Source organism: Hypanus sabinus, chromosome 6 (assembly GCF_030144855.1).
Source record: "Hypanus sabinus isolate sHypSab1 chromosome 6, sHypSab1.hap1, whole genome shotgun sequence".
Classification (NCBI taxonomy): Eukaryota; Metazoa; Chordata; class Chondrichthyes; order Myliobatiformes; family Dasyatidae; genus Hypanus; species Hypanus sabinus.
In genome coordinates this window covers 127,120,621-127,135,959 of record NC_082711.1, presented here as the reverse complement: position 1 = coordinate 127,135,959, position 15,339 = coordinate 127,120,621, and positions in this window count along the sequence as shown.

The following is a 15,339-nucleotide window of genomic DNA, read 5'->3' as shown; positions in this document are numbered from 1 at the left end:
TCTTGATTGTCTAATCAACGGCTTTCTGCTGAGCTATTCAAATCATGATTGACTTGATTGCACAGTCCAACTGTCAAAACTGCCAGAATCTCTCGAGTCAACGCCTCAAATCTCCACTCCTTCACAGGCCCACTCACTCACTGGCCACTTTCTCAGTCCTCTAACACAAATCAGGCTTTATTCTTCGGACTCAGATTTGAACTTAGGCTCGCAGACATTGAACCTTTGACTACTCTAGCAGTCTTGCAGAGATTCATAGAACAGGGGCTCTGGCCAATGGGTCTCAACTACCAGACGTCAACCTTTGGGTCTCAATCCTTGGTATCAACCACAGGACCTGCCAAATACTAAACACCGGGCCTCAAACTCTGGACTTGCCCATGACAGTACCCAGAACTACTGGGCCTCAAACTTCAGTCTTACCAATTTACAAACACAGGGTTTCATTGGACCTTATTCCTCCTATCTGTATGGGAATTTCAACTGCAGAAGCCACCAGCAAAATACAGTACTAACCCTGGGGTACCAGCTTTCTTTCTTTCTGCTCTGCTTGATAGTTGGCCAGACAACCTAGCCTGGTCCACAGATAACATTACTGTCCTTTGTACAAGGAGCGGAGGCTTAAAAGTCTGGCCTGTCCTCTAATTCCCCCACATCCCTGTCCTTAAAACTCTAACCTGTCCCTAACTCCCCTCTCTGTTCCCAAACCCAAAACACCACTAAAAATGAACTAAAATTGAGCCACAATCTCGACAGAGGTCGCAGCTCAATGCCATCTTAACAGGTCAAATCTGGAACACCCTGCCTTTGGAGGGAGAGGAGGCAGAGGCGCTCATAACTTTTGAGAGGCATCTAAGCAAACATTTGATTCACCATAAGTGTCTATCTCTGCACTGTATAACTCTATGACTATAAACTGTCATCCATACCATTTATACTCTGGCCACAAAGTATGACAGGCAATCAAGTCATATAATTATCAGTTTCCAAGCAATTATGTTAACATCAGAAAGAACCTTAGATTCTGTATCAGGAGAAATGTTTCTCCAGCTCGATGAAATTCACCTCCCTGAGATCAGATATCAGCAGCTGACAAATCTTCTGAAAGAATTAACATCTGTTTTAGCAAATCTACTAACTTCTGACAATCAATTATGTAAGCATCTCCATTTATAACTTAAAACATTTTGTGGTAACATTACCCCAAAGCACATACTAGGAAAATCATCTCTTACACTAGGGTATGAGGACACACCTGTGGTTACAACATATTATATCAAGCTAAAAATCAATGCAATTATGTGCAGTTGAAAGAGGGAATTTGGATCCTCTTGTCGAGATGTAAAGCCAGTGCTTCTACTGGATTCATATAATCTTTTGGAAGCTTAGTTTTCATGCAAATAATTGTTGAAGACAAACAAGAAAACATATTCATTAAAAGTAAGAAACAAACAAAAGACTAATGAGGTGTCATGAATAATTAAAGACATTGGGAAAAGCAGGATGTCAAGGCGGAGTCAACCATTACATAAGTGATAACCAAATCACATGGGGATGGTGGGCAATGGGAAGAACGTAAAGAGTCTTCAAGGTGAAAAAGTCAACCTGAGTCTGCAAGACCCTGGCAGATGGAATACACTGTGGAAACCTGAGGTTGCTCACTTTGATATACATAACAGAGTATTCTAATGGTGATATTCAAAGAGACTTGGGTGTCCTTGAGGTCACTGAAATCATCATGTAGCTACTACAGCTGGTTCAGAAAAATACAAGTATTCATTACAAGCAGGTGTGATTGCATGAGTGAGAATGTTTGATTGCAGTTGTATAGGCTTTGGTGAAACCATACCTGCAGCACAGTGTACAGTTTTGGTCTTGTTATGTTTTGTAACTTCAAAACATTATAAACTAATTCAAAGGAAGACTCGGAAATCCATGAATACAGGTCTAACTTTGAGTTTACTTCAAGCGACAGACGCGTGTATCGCATGGTCGTATGATGGTGTTTGCAATTCGCTTATTTATACATATAACTCATAACAAATTATTTTATTTATTACAAGAATGTTTTATCAACCAGTATATATATCTTAGCAATTAACTCCAACTCGACAGAGAATGCATCTCAACTATATACACAGTATATTTTATAGTTGTATTATATACAACTATAATATACAGACATCTACAGGATAGTAAATATTAAATTGTTCCATTCAGATCTAAAGATTTAATCGCTGTGAAGGATTTCATACTCTTGTGGGATAACGTCTTTACTGATCACTCTGCTTGGTAGGTGAGACTTGAGTATAAAACAGTCTAAGGTTCTGGAGCCTGCTCCATAGTGATTGTAGGAGATGACACTGAGATCGCAAAAAGTTGTTCTGACAGTTCTGGACAACTTTCTTCATCTTCCTTTTCCTTCTTCTGATTTATGCATATGGATCTTGGGTAGGTGCAATTAGTTCACATGAGTCTTGTTTTATTAATCCTTCTATTGCTTCCTTTACAATCTGATCGCTCTTCTTGTTTTCCTCATCCACAGCATCATATGATGAAGCCGTTGTTTTCATATCTCCATTGCCTCTTTTCTTTTTGGCCTTCCATTCATCCAGCTGGGCTTTGGTCTTTGCATCTACTTTTACAAGCAATTTTTTGTCTCCCACTTGAAATTCATACAATAACCTTAAGGAACACAGAGTAGATTCTGGTTCTTTATAATCACAAAAGCCAAATGCCTGCAACTTCCCTGAAGCTCCTTGAACTCTTTTCCAGCTTAAAACCAAGCCACTGCCTGATTAACTTATCAGAAGCTTTCTCAGATGTTGCCTACAAAAACTGTTATATTTGGACCACTATTTTCACCACTTTCATGCTTCCTCTAAGCAGTGTGGTCCAATATTCAATTCAAGTTTAATTGTCATTTAAACATACATAAATACTCATGAATACAGCCAATGAGACATTGCTACTATGGGGTCAAGGTGCAAAGGCACACAAGATAACAATCACATAATAAGAGTCCCGTTGCCCACCATATCCCTCCCCCTCAGTGACACCATGGCTTGATGCCACACAAACAAGCCATCAAACCCATATAGAACTTCAGTAAAAGTACAACAATGCAAAACATGCACATGTAGAATCCAGATCACCCACACCCCCAACCAGCACTCCAATATCATCTGTCAGACTATCCCAACACCCGCTAGATGACACCATGACTTTGAGGCCCAGTCCATGTTTGGTGTGGAGACAGTTGTGGCATCATCCCATGCTTTCATTAATTCGCTTTCAAACAGACAGACAAACATATTTTATTGATCCCAAAGGAAATTGGATTTTGTTACAGTCACACCAACCAAGAATAGTGTAGAATATAGCAATATAAAACCATAAATAATAAAATAATAAGTAGATTATTCCAAGTGGAAATTAGTCCAGGACCAGCCTATTGGCTCAGGGTGTCTGACACTCCAAGGAAGGAGTTGTAAAGTATGATGGCCACAGGCAGGAATGACTTCCTATGACACTCAGTGTTGCATCTCGGTGGAATGAGTCTCTGGCTGAATGTACTCCTGTGCCTAACCAGTACATAATGGAGTGGATGGGAGACATTGTCCAAGATGGCATGCAACTTGGACAGCATCCTCTTTTCAGAAACCACCGTCAGAGAGTCCAGTTCCACCCCCACAACATCACCGGCCTTACGAATGAGTTTGTTGATTCTGTTGGTGTCTGCTACCCTCAGCCTGCTGTCCCAGCACACAACAGCAAACATGATAGCACTGGCCACCACAGACTCATAGAACATCCTCAGTATCATCCAGCAGATGTTAAAGGACCTCAGTCTCCTCAGGAAATAGACACAGCTCTGCCCCTTCTTGTAGACAGCCTCAGTGTTCTTTGACCAGTCCAGTTTATTGTCAATTCGTATCCCCAGGTATTTGTAATCCTCCACCATGTCCACACTGACCCCTTGAATGGAAACAGGGGTCACCAGTCAATTGGTTTCTTTGCAGGAGATGTGGTATGCAAATGGTGGATGGATCTCCAAGTTGTAGTTGTCTCAGCCACTCATGCTCCTACAATGTTGTTCCTCCATTTTTTTTACCACATACCAGCTCAATGAGGCTTGTTAGTTGTTGTATGTCAATGTTACAGATGTCATTCACATGGGAGTTCTCTCTTCTGTAGTGAGGATAGCTGACACCACCAGTGCTAACCTCCAACACATCTGGCAGGATGCAAGGCAGCACTGTCCCAAGAGCACTGTAGACAATAGCACAACCAGTTCCAAAGGAAGCTTGTAGAAATCCTAGGGTGTTGCAGGCTGAATATAAGAAACAGCCTTTTCCATTTGTTAGGCTATTAAGAATGCAGAGTGCACCCACCCAAGAGTACCTTCAGGACTGCTCTCCACAGGGAAAAAGTGGAACATGAGGGCAGATCTCGGCACACAGCAACAGTTCAGTTCCCTGTGGAAATCACCACCACATCTCTCAGCCCAGGCATAGTATTGTGGTCCACAGTCACTAAGTTCTCCTCTTTGAGTTAACCATCCCATGAGAGGAAGGAGTGGAGGCTGCCCACGAGTGGAAGAGGCTGAAGTACTCAGACCTGACAGCTGAGTGTAAGGCATTTGATAATATGGTACCCCATGCAAGGTTTATTGAGAAAGTAAGGAGGCATGGGATCCAAGGGCAAATTGTTTTGTGGATCCAGAACTAGCTTGCCCATAGAAAGCAAAGAGTGGTTGTAGATATGTCATATTCTGCATGGAGGCCGGTGACCAGTGATGTACCTCAGGGATCTGTTCTGGGACCTTTACTCTTTGTGATTTTTATAAATGACCTGGATGAGGAAGTGGAGGAATGGGTTCATAAATTTGCTGCTGACAGAAAGGTTGGGGGTGTTGTGGATAGTGTGGAGGGCTGTCAGAGGTTACAACAGGACATTGATAGGATGCAAAACTGGGCTAAGAAGTGGCAGATGGAGTTCAACCCAGATCAGTATGAGGTGGTTCATTTTGGTAGGTCAAATATGATGGTAGAGTATAGTATTAATGGTAAGACTCGTGGCAGTGTGGAGGTTCAGAGGGATCTTGGGGTCCAAGTCCATAGGATACTCAAAGCTGCTACGCAGGTTGACTCTGTGGATAAGAAGGCATTGGCCTTCATCAATCATGGTAATGTTGCAGCTATATATGACCCTGGTCAGACCCCTCTTGGTCAATTCTGGTCACCTCACTACAGGAAGGACGTGGAAACCATAGAAAGGGTGCAGAGGAGATTTACAAGGATGTTGCCTGGATTCAGGAGCACGCCTTATGAGAATAAGTTGAATGAACCCTTTCTCCTTGGAGCGATAGAGGATGAGAGAGGTTTCAGCTGATAGAGGTTTACAAGATAATGAGAGGCATTGATCGTGTGGATAGTCAGAGGCTTTTCCCCAGGGCTGAAATGGCTAGCACGACAAGGTATAGTTGTAAGGCACTTGGAAGTAGGTGCAGAGGAGATGTCAGGGGTAAGTTTTTTTACGCAGAGAGTGAGTGTGTGGAATGGGCTGCTGGCAACAGTGGTGGAGGTGGGAACGATAGGGTCTTTTAATAGACTCATGGATGGCTACATGGAACTTAGAAAAATAGAGGGCTATGGGTAAGCCTATGTAATTCAAAGATAAGGACATGTTTGGCACAGCTTTGTGGGCTGAAGGGCCTGTATTGCACTGTATGTTTTCTATGTTTCTATGAAGCTGGCTGGAGGACCATGATCTTCCCTGTAGGATGCCGGGCTTCAACGGTGCATTGATGGCAAGGTTACTCTGTGATATGGCAGCGACTGGAGTGAGGCTCAGGAAGGCCTCTAGAGAGTTGGCTGAAGAGGCAGAAAAAGACAGGTTTTGGCTGTGGCTGAGGAGGATGGACAGAAATTTAGGGACTGACTAACCCCATTAGAGGCTACAGGGTGTGGCTCCCAACCACTGCTCCACCTTCAGGAGGCATAACAGGGCTAAGCGGCTGAAACATCAATGAACGGTGGTCCCTGAATGCTGACCTAAGGGCATTGTTGGAGGTGTGGCAGGCAGCAATGCCAAGTAGAAAACAACATCTTCCTGTAAATCTCATTATTTGGATATCTTCAGGCTCAAGTTTGGTATTTTTGCAATGCTGTTCAAAATATTTTGTGGAGTGACTGAATCAGCTGAACAAGTGTCTAATTCCATTTTAATGAATTTGCTGTTCACTTACAGCATGAGCCATGTTGTCTGCTGTTAATTTTCACACTGTTTGTTGTCGCTCTCATCATTATCAGACTTTTCATCAACAGTGTGCAGGTTAGTGCTCTTTTTGAAACTGCAACATGACTTTTTATCTTTTTCTCTTCTCCCTGCAGTCCATTTATTTTTATCTGCCAGACATGCTCTTTGTGCGTGTCCTACATTTTCTGCAAGTTTTCCTTTTAAATCTGTGTTTCTTTGGTGAATGTGAACACCTGCCACAACAGTAAAACAATTTGTTTGGCCAAGCCGGTTTCTGATGCAGTTTTGTTCACATTCACGTTCATTCTTGACTGCAACTCAATTGCATCTCTGTCTGCAGTTTTCATTGAAACAATGATTTCCACTCCTCTCTTAAATGTAAGTTTTGAATGCTTTCTTGAAAGATTCCAGAAACTAAACAATCTTTTAGTATATCATTAAGCTCATTACTGAAATGACAACGCTCAGACAATCTCTTCAATTCATCACATATGCTGAAATGGACTCCCGTTCCTTTTGATTCCACTTATGAAACCTAAGGCAATCTGCAATCAACAATGGCTTTAGCTCTGGAAACACTTTGACAATATCAGCAAAGCTGATTTCTAATGGTTTGGTTGGAGCAGTCAAACTTTGTAGCAAACTAGATGCCTTTAAACCTAATGAACAGCAAAGTTGATACTCATTTCTCATTGGCTATTTCATTTGCTTCAAAATACTGTTGCAATAGTTCCATACACATGAGCCAATTACCTATTGAGTAATCAAGCTTGTAATCTTTCCTATGTAGCCACCACTTCTGATCTTTAAAAAAGGTTTATTACCACCTGGTATCACTCTGTAGGAACCCCAAATTCTTCCGTTTTTGGCCTTTTTATTAACGACATCCTTGCACATGCTGGGATGGGTATTTTATTTGCCTTTTTTTTGATCATTTGAATGTCTCGCTGTGCTTTAACAGGTTGGTAGACATCTCCGGTTCATTTTTAAAATATTTTGTTGCAAATGTTATGTTTTGTAACTTCAAAACACTAAACTAATTCAAGCAAGACACAGGAGTGTGGGTCTAACTTTGAGTTTAAGCGAGGCACAGACATATCCTGTGGTAGCGTAATGACGTATACAGTTCATGTATGCACACATATAACCTGTAATGAATTATTTAAATGAACAAGAATGCTTAATTAACAAATGTGTGAGTGTATGTGCGTGTGTGTGTATATATATGTATATATACACATATATATACACACACACACTGTATATATTTTACACACACAATATTACTCAGATATTATTGAAATAAAGCATAGAACAGTACTGTACAGGAACAGGCCCTTCAGCCCAAATATTGTGCTGAACCAGCTAAAAAGTAACTCAACAACCCCCCAAAAACTAATCCCTTCTACTTACACAATGTCCATATCCCTTCATCTTTTTCATATCTATGTGCCTATCCAAACATCTCTCAAAAGGCTCTGATCTATTTGCCTCTACCACTATACCAGGCAACACAGTCCAGACAGCCACCATTATCTGAGTAAAAAACTTAACCTTCACATCTGCTTTGAACCTGCCACCTCTCACTTTCAATTCATGCCCTTTGGTATTAGACATTTTTACCCTGGAAAACAGATACTCCCTGTATATTCTATCTATGCCTCTCATAATTTGATAGACCTCTATCAGATCTCTCAGCCTCCGCCACTCTAAAGAAAACAACACAGGTTTGTCCAGCCTCTCATGAGAGCACATGCCCTATAAAACAAGCAGCATCCTAGTAAACCTCTTCTGCACCCACTCTAAAGCCTCAACATCCTTCCCATAGTGGAGTGACCAGAATTGTATACAATACTCCAGATGTGGCCTAACTAGAGTTCTATAAAATTGTGGCATAACCTCTTGACTTTTGAATCAATGCCTTGACTAATAAAAGTAAGCACTGCTTAAGCCTTCTTGACCAGCTTATTGACCTGTGTAGCCACTTTCAAGGAGCTGTGAACTAGGACCTCAAGATCTCTCTGCTCAGAAACACTGTTAAGGGTCTTGTCTCCTTTCATTTGTCCTACCAAGGTGCAACAGCTCACATTAATCTGAGTTAAGCTCCATCTGCCATTTCTCTGCCCATAACTTCCAACTGATCTATACTGCACTATATTATTTGCGGGTCTTAGATTAAATGTCATCTGCCAAGTATCTGCCCACTCACCCATCCTATCCAAGTTACCCTGAATTCTCCTAACATCCTCATCACATGTCACACTGCCACCCAGCTTAGTATCATCAGCAAACTTGCTGATGTTATTCTCAATGCCTTCATCTAAATCGTTGACGTAAATTGTAAACAGGTGTGGTCCCAATACCGAGCCCTGTGGCACCCCACTAGTCATCACCTGTTATTCTGAGAAACACCCATTCACCGCTACCCTTTGCTTTCTATCTGCCAACCAGTTTTCTATCCATGTCAATGTCTTCCCCCCAATGCCATGAGCTTTGATTTTACCCACCAATCTCCTATGTGGGACCTTATCAAATGCCTTCTGAAAATCGAGGTACACTACATCCACTGGATCTCCCTTGTCTAACTTCCTGGTTACATTCTCAAAAAACTCCAATAGATTAGTCAAGCATGATTTACCCTTGGTAAATCCATGCTGGCTCAGCCCAATCCTATCACTACTGATGTTAGGCTGACAGGTCGATAGTTCTCTGTTTTCTCCCTCCCTCCTTTCTTAAAAAGTGGGATAACATTAGCCATTCTCCAATCCTCAGGAACTGATCCTGAATCTAAGGAACATTGGAAAATGATTACCAATGCATCCGCAATTTCCAGGGCCACCTCCCTTAGCACCCTAGGATGCAGACCATCTGGACCTGGGGATTTGTCAACCTTCAGTCCCATCAGTCTACTCATCACTGTTTCCTTCCTAATGTCAATCTGTTTCATTTCCTCTGTTACCCTATGTCCTTGGCCCATCCATACATCTGGGAGATTGCTTGTGTCTTCCTTAGTGAAGACAGATCTAAAGTACTTACTAAATTCTGCCATTTTGCTGTTTCCCATAACAATTTCACCCAATTCATTCCTCAAGGGCCCAACATTGTTCTTAACTATCTTCTTTCTCTTCACATACCTAAAAAAGCTTTTGCTATCCTCCTTTATATTCCTGGATAACTTGCGTTCGTACCTCATTTTTTCTCCCCGTATTGCCTTTTTAGTTAAGTTCTGTTGTTCCTTAAAAATTTCCCAATCATCTGTCCTCCCACTCACCTTAGCTCTGTCATACTTCCTTTTTTTTAATGCAATGCAATCTCTGACTTCCTTTGTCAACCACTGTGGCCCTTCACCCCCCCTTTGAATCCTTCCTTCTCCGGGGGATGAACTGATTTTGCACCTTGTGCATTATTCCCAAGAATACCTGCCATTGCTGTTCCATTGTCTTTTCTGCTAGGATATCCGTCCAGTCAACTTTGGCCAGCTCCTCCCTCATGGTTCCATAGTTTCCCCTGTTCATCTACAACACTGACACCTCCGAGCTGCCCTTATCCTTCTCAAATTGCAGATAAAAATCATATTATGATCACTACCTCCTAATGGCTCCTTTACTTCAAGATCGCTTATAAAATCCTGTTCATTACATAACACTAAATCCAGAATAGCCTTGTCCCTGGTCAGGTCTCGTACAAGCTGTTCCAAGAATGCATCCCTTAGGCACTCTACAAACTCCCTATCCTGTGGTCCAGCACCAACCTGATTCTCCCAGTTCACCTGCATGTTGAAATCCCCCATAACTATTGCGACATTACTTTTCCCACATGCCAATGTTAACTCCCTATTCAACTTGCACCCAATATCCATGCTACTGTTTGGTGGCCTATAGACAACACCCATTAGGGTCCTTTTGCCCTTACTGTGCCTCAATTCTATCCACACAAACTCCACTTCTCCTGATCCTATGTCCCCCCTTGCAAAGGACTGAATCTCATTCCTCACCAACAGGGCCACCCCACCCCCTCTGCCCACATTTCTGTCTCTACAATAGCACGTATACCCTTGCACATTCATTTCCCAGGTCTGATCTCCCTGCAGCCATGTCTCCGTTACCCCAACAACATCATAGTTACCCATTCGCACCTGAGCTTCAAGCTCATCCGCCTTATTTCTGACACTTCGTGCATTCAGATATAGAATTTTTAGCCCATTTTTCCTCTCTCTGTTTGAATCTCTGCCTATTGTGCTTAACCCAGCTCCCCAAACTCCCATCAGGCTATACGCCCCTAGAATTTTGTTGTCCTTCCTAAACTTACTTATTCTTTCTGCACATTTAACTCCATGTTCCGTCAGACCATCCCTCTGTACATGTGTCCTCCTTATCACTTGTTCCACCCCACTTTCCTCTACTACACACTTAATATTCTGGAACCGTGTAGTCCTCACCTGTCCTTTATTTTTCATCTCACTATCCTCTCTCACATTCTGGATCCCCACCCCCTGCAAATTTAGTTTAACCCCCCCCCCCCCCAAGAAGCACTAGCAAACTTCCCTGCAAGAATGTTAGTAACGCTCCAGTTCAGGTAAAAAAACCGTCCCATCGGAACAGATCCCACCTTCCCTGGAACAAGGCCCAATTATCTAAAAACCTGAAGCCCTCCCTCCTGCACCATCCTCTCAGCCACGTATTAATCTGTATAATCTTTCTGTTCCTTGCCTCACTCGCACGTGGCACAGATAGCAATCCGAGATTGTTACCCTGGAGGTCCTTCTCTTCAGCTTCGCACCTAACTCCCTGAACTCCCTATGCAGGACCCCCTCACTCATCCTACCCATGTCGTTGGTCCCTACATGGACCACAACATCTGGGTTCTTGCCCTCCCTCTCGAGAATAACCTGCACCCGATCTGAGATGTCCCGGACCCCGGCACCAGGGAAGCAACATACCATCCGAGACTCCCGATCTTCCCCACAAAATCTCGTATCTATAGAATCCCCTATCACTACCGCTCTCTTCTCTTCCCTCCTCCCCTTCCTAATCGAGGGTCCAACCTCAGTGCCAGAGACAGGACCACTGCAACTTGTTCCTGGTAGGTCATCCCCACCAACAGTATCCAAAATGTTATACTTATTGTTGATGGGAACAGCCACAGGGGTGCTCTGCTCTCTCTGTCTGCTCCCCCTGCCTCTCTTGACTGTTACCCATTTGCCTACCTCCTGACTTTTCGGTGTGACTACCTCCCGATAACTCTTACCTATCTCTGCCTCTGCCTCCCGAATGATCCGTAGTTCATCCAGCTCCTGCTCCAATTCCCTAACTCGGTCTGATAGGAGCTGCAGCTGGATGCACCTTTTGCAGGTGTGGTCATCAGGGACAACTGTGTTGACCCTGACCTCCCACATACTGAATACGGAGCACACCACTGCTCTAACTGTCTCCCCCATTACCTGATCCCAGATTAGTCAGAATAAATGAAAAAAGAACCTACTGACCTTACCTTTTTACCTCAGCAAGCACGGTGAAGCGGAACTGGTTCTAGCTTTCAGTAGATTGGTCGCTGGACTTAATTTGACTAGATTGGTTGCTGGACTGAAAGGGCTGCTGTACAAGATTGAGCAGACTGAGAGAGTAAACTTAAAAAAGGGTTTGGCAGGCTGGATAATTGGAGGATGTTTTCCCCCAACTGACAAGTCCTGAGGCAGGGAGCACAGTTTGATAATTGGGGAATGTGTGGAGGATGAATGGATTATGCTCATGTTAGTGTAAATGCTGTTTATTGGTTGGCACAGACTTAATTGGCCAAAGGACCTCTTTCCATATTGTTCTTTCTGTAGGTCAATGAGAAAAAATCCTTCATCCAAAAGTGGTGAATTCTTAAAATATCATAACCCAGAGGGCTGTGGAAGCTGACTTGTTACAGTTGTTGAAAACAGAAACTGGCAGGTTTCTGGGCACAGAGGGACTGCTGCTCTGTTTTGGAGTTTCCCAGAAGTGGGTAGGATCACAGTTCATTTGAGCTCAGTCACCGTTGTAGCAGTACATCAACTACCCTAGCTGCTTCCTCAGTGACCTTCCTTCCAATGTAAGGTCAGAAGTGGAGAAGTTTTCTATGTTCAATACCATTTGCAACTGTTCAACAAAAGAAGCAGCTCTGCCCGAAGGCAGTCAGGCCTGGCTTATAAGTTGCAAGTAAATTTGTGTTCTAAAATTGCTGGCAATGTCGCTATCAAACAAGTGAAAGTCTGACTTCCACCCTTTGCTTCAGTGGCACTACCACTGTCAGGTTCCCCATCTGGAGATCACTACTGATACAACTCATTACCAACTCAACTGCAGCAGCCAATAATTTCCAGGGCTATGAAGTGAGGGGCTGGATATCCTATGGCCTGAGGTCACATCCTAATACCCTCAAGGCCTTTACACCATTTAGAAGGCTCTGGTCAAGACCATGACCAACTTTCCTGGATGAGTGCAGTGCCAACAACTGTCAAAATGCCTGAAACTCTCTATGACACAGCAGCTTTCTTGGCTGGCACCAGCCACCTCTGGCATACAGAGGCTGCAGAATCCACCATTGATAAGATGCACTACGGCAACTCACCAGGTGACTGACTCCTGCAGGACTTCCTGAACCATGCATTTCACCTCCAGGGAGTGTCGGGTTCCTGAAAAAGAGGATATGTGGTGAGCCCAGCACTGACTGACACAGCTGTGCAGCAGGTTGTACCACTGGCTCAAGGCTCCAGCAACACCGGCTCTACTTATATCTGGAAAACATAGAATTATCTAGGGATATTAAGTGTGGTTTTGTGCAGGGAGGTTATAGTCTTGATTCGTGTTTTTGAGAAGGTGATGAAGATGACTGATGAGGGCAGGGCAATGGATGATGTCTTCAATAAAGTTTTCCACAAGGTACCTCACAGTAGGCTGATCCAGAAGATAGTTTGGACCTGCTACTGTCCCTGGAGGAATTAACTGGCTCCATCTGTTCCCTTGGCTCGAATAAAATACTGTCTTACCGGCAGAATTATACTCATGTCTATGGGATTGGATGGGCCCAGACCTGCTGTAAGTGTACAGCACTGTTCTTGACTCCATGAGGAAGGGTATCATCACCCTCATCAACAAAACCAAGGTTCATTTATATTGGCATCATGGTCAGCACAAACCTTGTGGGCCAAAGGGCCTGTTCCTGCGCTGTACTGTCCTGCGTTCTGTGTTTTAGGTACATAAGACAAGTCAGGCCACAGCTTGAGTAACATAAGCTTCTACTCACCACATTACAGGATGTGATTTTATTTGAGGGAGCACACAAGAGATTTACAAGGATTTAGCCAAGACTGGGATATTATAGCCATGAGGGGAGGTTGAAAAGGCTTCTGGGGCAGGAAAGACTTAATGGAGGTGTAAGTTATGGTGAGGGCCCCAGAAGAAAGCAAAAAACTGCAAAGGCTGGAAATCTGAAATAAACAGAGCATTCTAGAAATTCTCAGCAGTACTGTCTAATTGGTGGCTAGAAAAATAGAGAGAGTACTGTATATCTGACCTCTCCACTCCAGAGATCATGCCTGACCTGTTAGTGTTTAGAGAACCTTGTTTTTAATACAGATTTTCAGAAAGATGATGGGAGATGAGCGGTTTCAGCCCAAAACATCGACTCTAATTTTTTCCATAGATGTTGCCTGGCCTACTGAGTTCCTCCAGCATTTTGAGTGTGTTGAAGGGAGTTGAGGGAAAGCTTTTTTTGCCCAGAGGGTAGTAGAGGCAGAAACTCTCATCCCATTGAAGTTTGTTGGGACTGGGATTCCAGACAACACCAGCACAGTCCTTTCTTCTGTACAATAGTATGATCATGTGGCACAGTCTGAGAGCCGAATTAATAACACTGCAGGCAGAATTTTGGTGCTTGGACACGAGAGTGAAAAGACATTGATGGAAGCAAAAACTGCATTCCTTTTGCATTATTTCCAATGGGTGATCTCAGCCGAATAACTCACCTGCTGGTCTTTAAAGGAGACAATGGCTTACTGCAGCTGTTATGAGTAATGAGCTAACTATACACCTAACAATTGTCTGGCAGCTGGCTCACTCACATTGTATTTAGAACAATGTGATTATCAGCACTCTGCTCCTTCATAGTCTCCATTCCAATTTCCACGGCTTTATTTAGTTAAGCCAGGGATCAGTGGGGATTTTCCACAGCAGCTGACCCGAGTACTTAGACTGTGTCTGGAGCTGAATGGGAAACACAAAATTCACATTAGTTTTAAAACATTGAAATGGTTTGTAAAAATGTGGAGGGAACAATGTTGGACTGTTCAAATCTCATTGTACCTTTATAGATTATGATTGGTACTTAAATGTGCGATTCAGACATACACGAATTTTCTATTAGACCAGTACTTGTTAAGTGCAGTCAAGTTGTTGTTAACTCATGGCAATCCTATGGATAGACTAATTGTCCATAGGTTTTCATGGAAAGATACAGAAGTAGATAGCCTGGCTTTTCTTCCGCACAAATACTGCTATTGACTAGGTTGGGACCTGGCTGGATTTGAATTCGGCCCTCCACCTCGAAATCCAGTGCTGATGCTACTACACCACCAGCTGGCATAATATTTGTGTAAAACTGGCCAATTTCTGTACAAAAATATTTGTTCAAACTTCAGAGCGGTGTGTTGAGAAGGGCCAGGCACAAGTAAGTAAAATGTGATGGAGGAACAGATCCAAGTTTTCAGCGATGACAGTTAGTGGAGCTTACACCGACATAGTTAACCCTTGATTTGGGAGATGAAATTGTGCCGTTAGCTGATCAGTCCTAAACCTTAGGCAGCTCATACTTGGATAAAGAACTATCTCCACACAGTAAATTTCCCGCTGTGTGCAGCAGGCAAGGTGATAGTGGAGGAAAGTCGCGGCAGTAAAAGAAGGGGAATAGCTCAGGCTAGGTTTTGGTCCTGTGAGTGTACAAAGGTATATTGGGCAGGGTTCACTTCCTGAAGGTTCATCTCAGGTGTCTTGGGTAGGGTTCACATCCCACAAGTTCAGCTGAGGTGTCTCAGGCAGGGTTCGTTCCCGCCAGTAC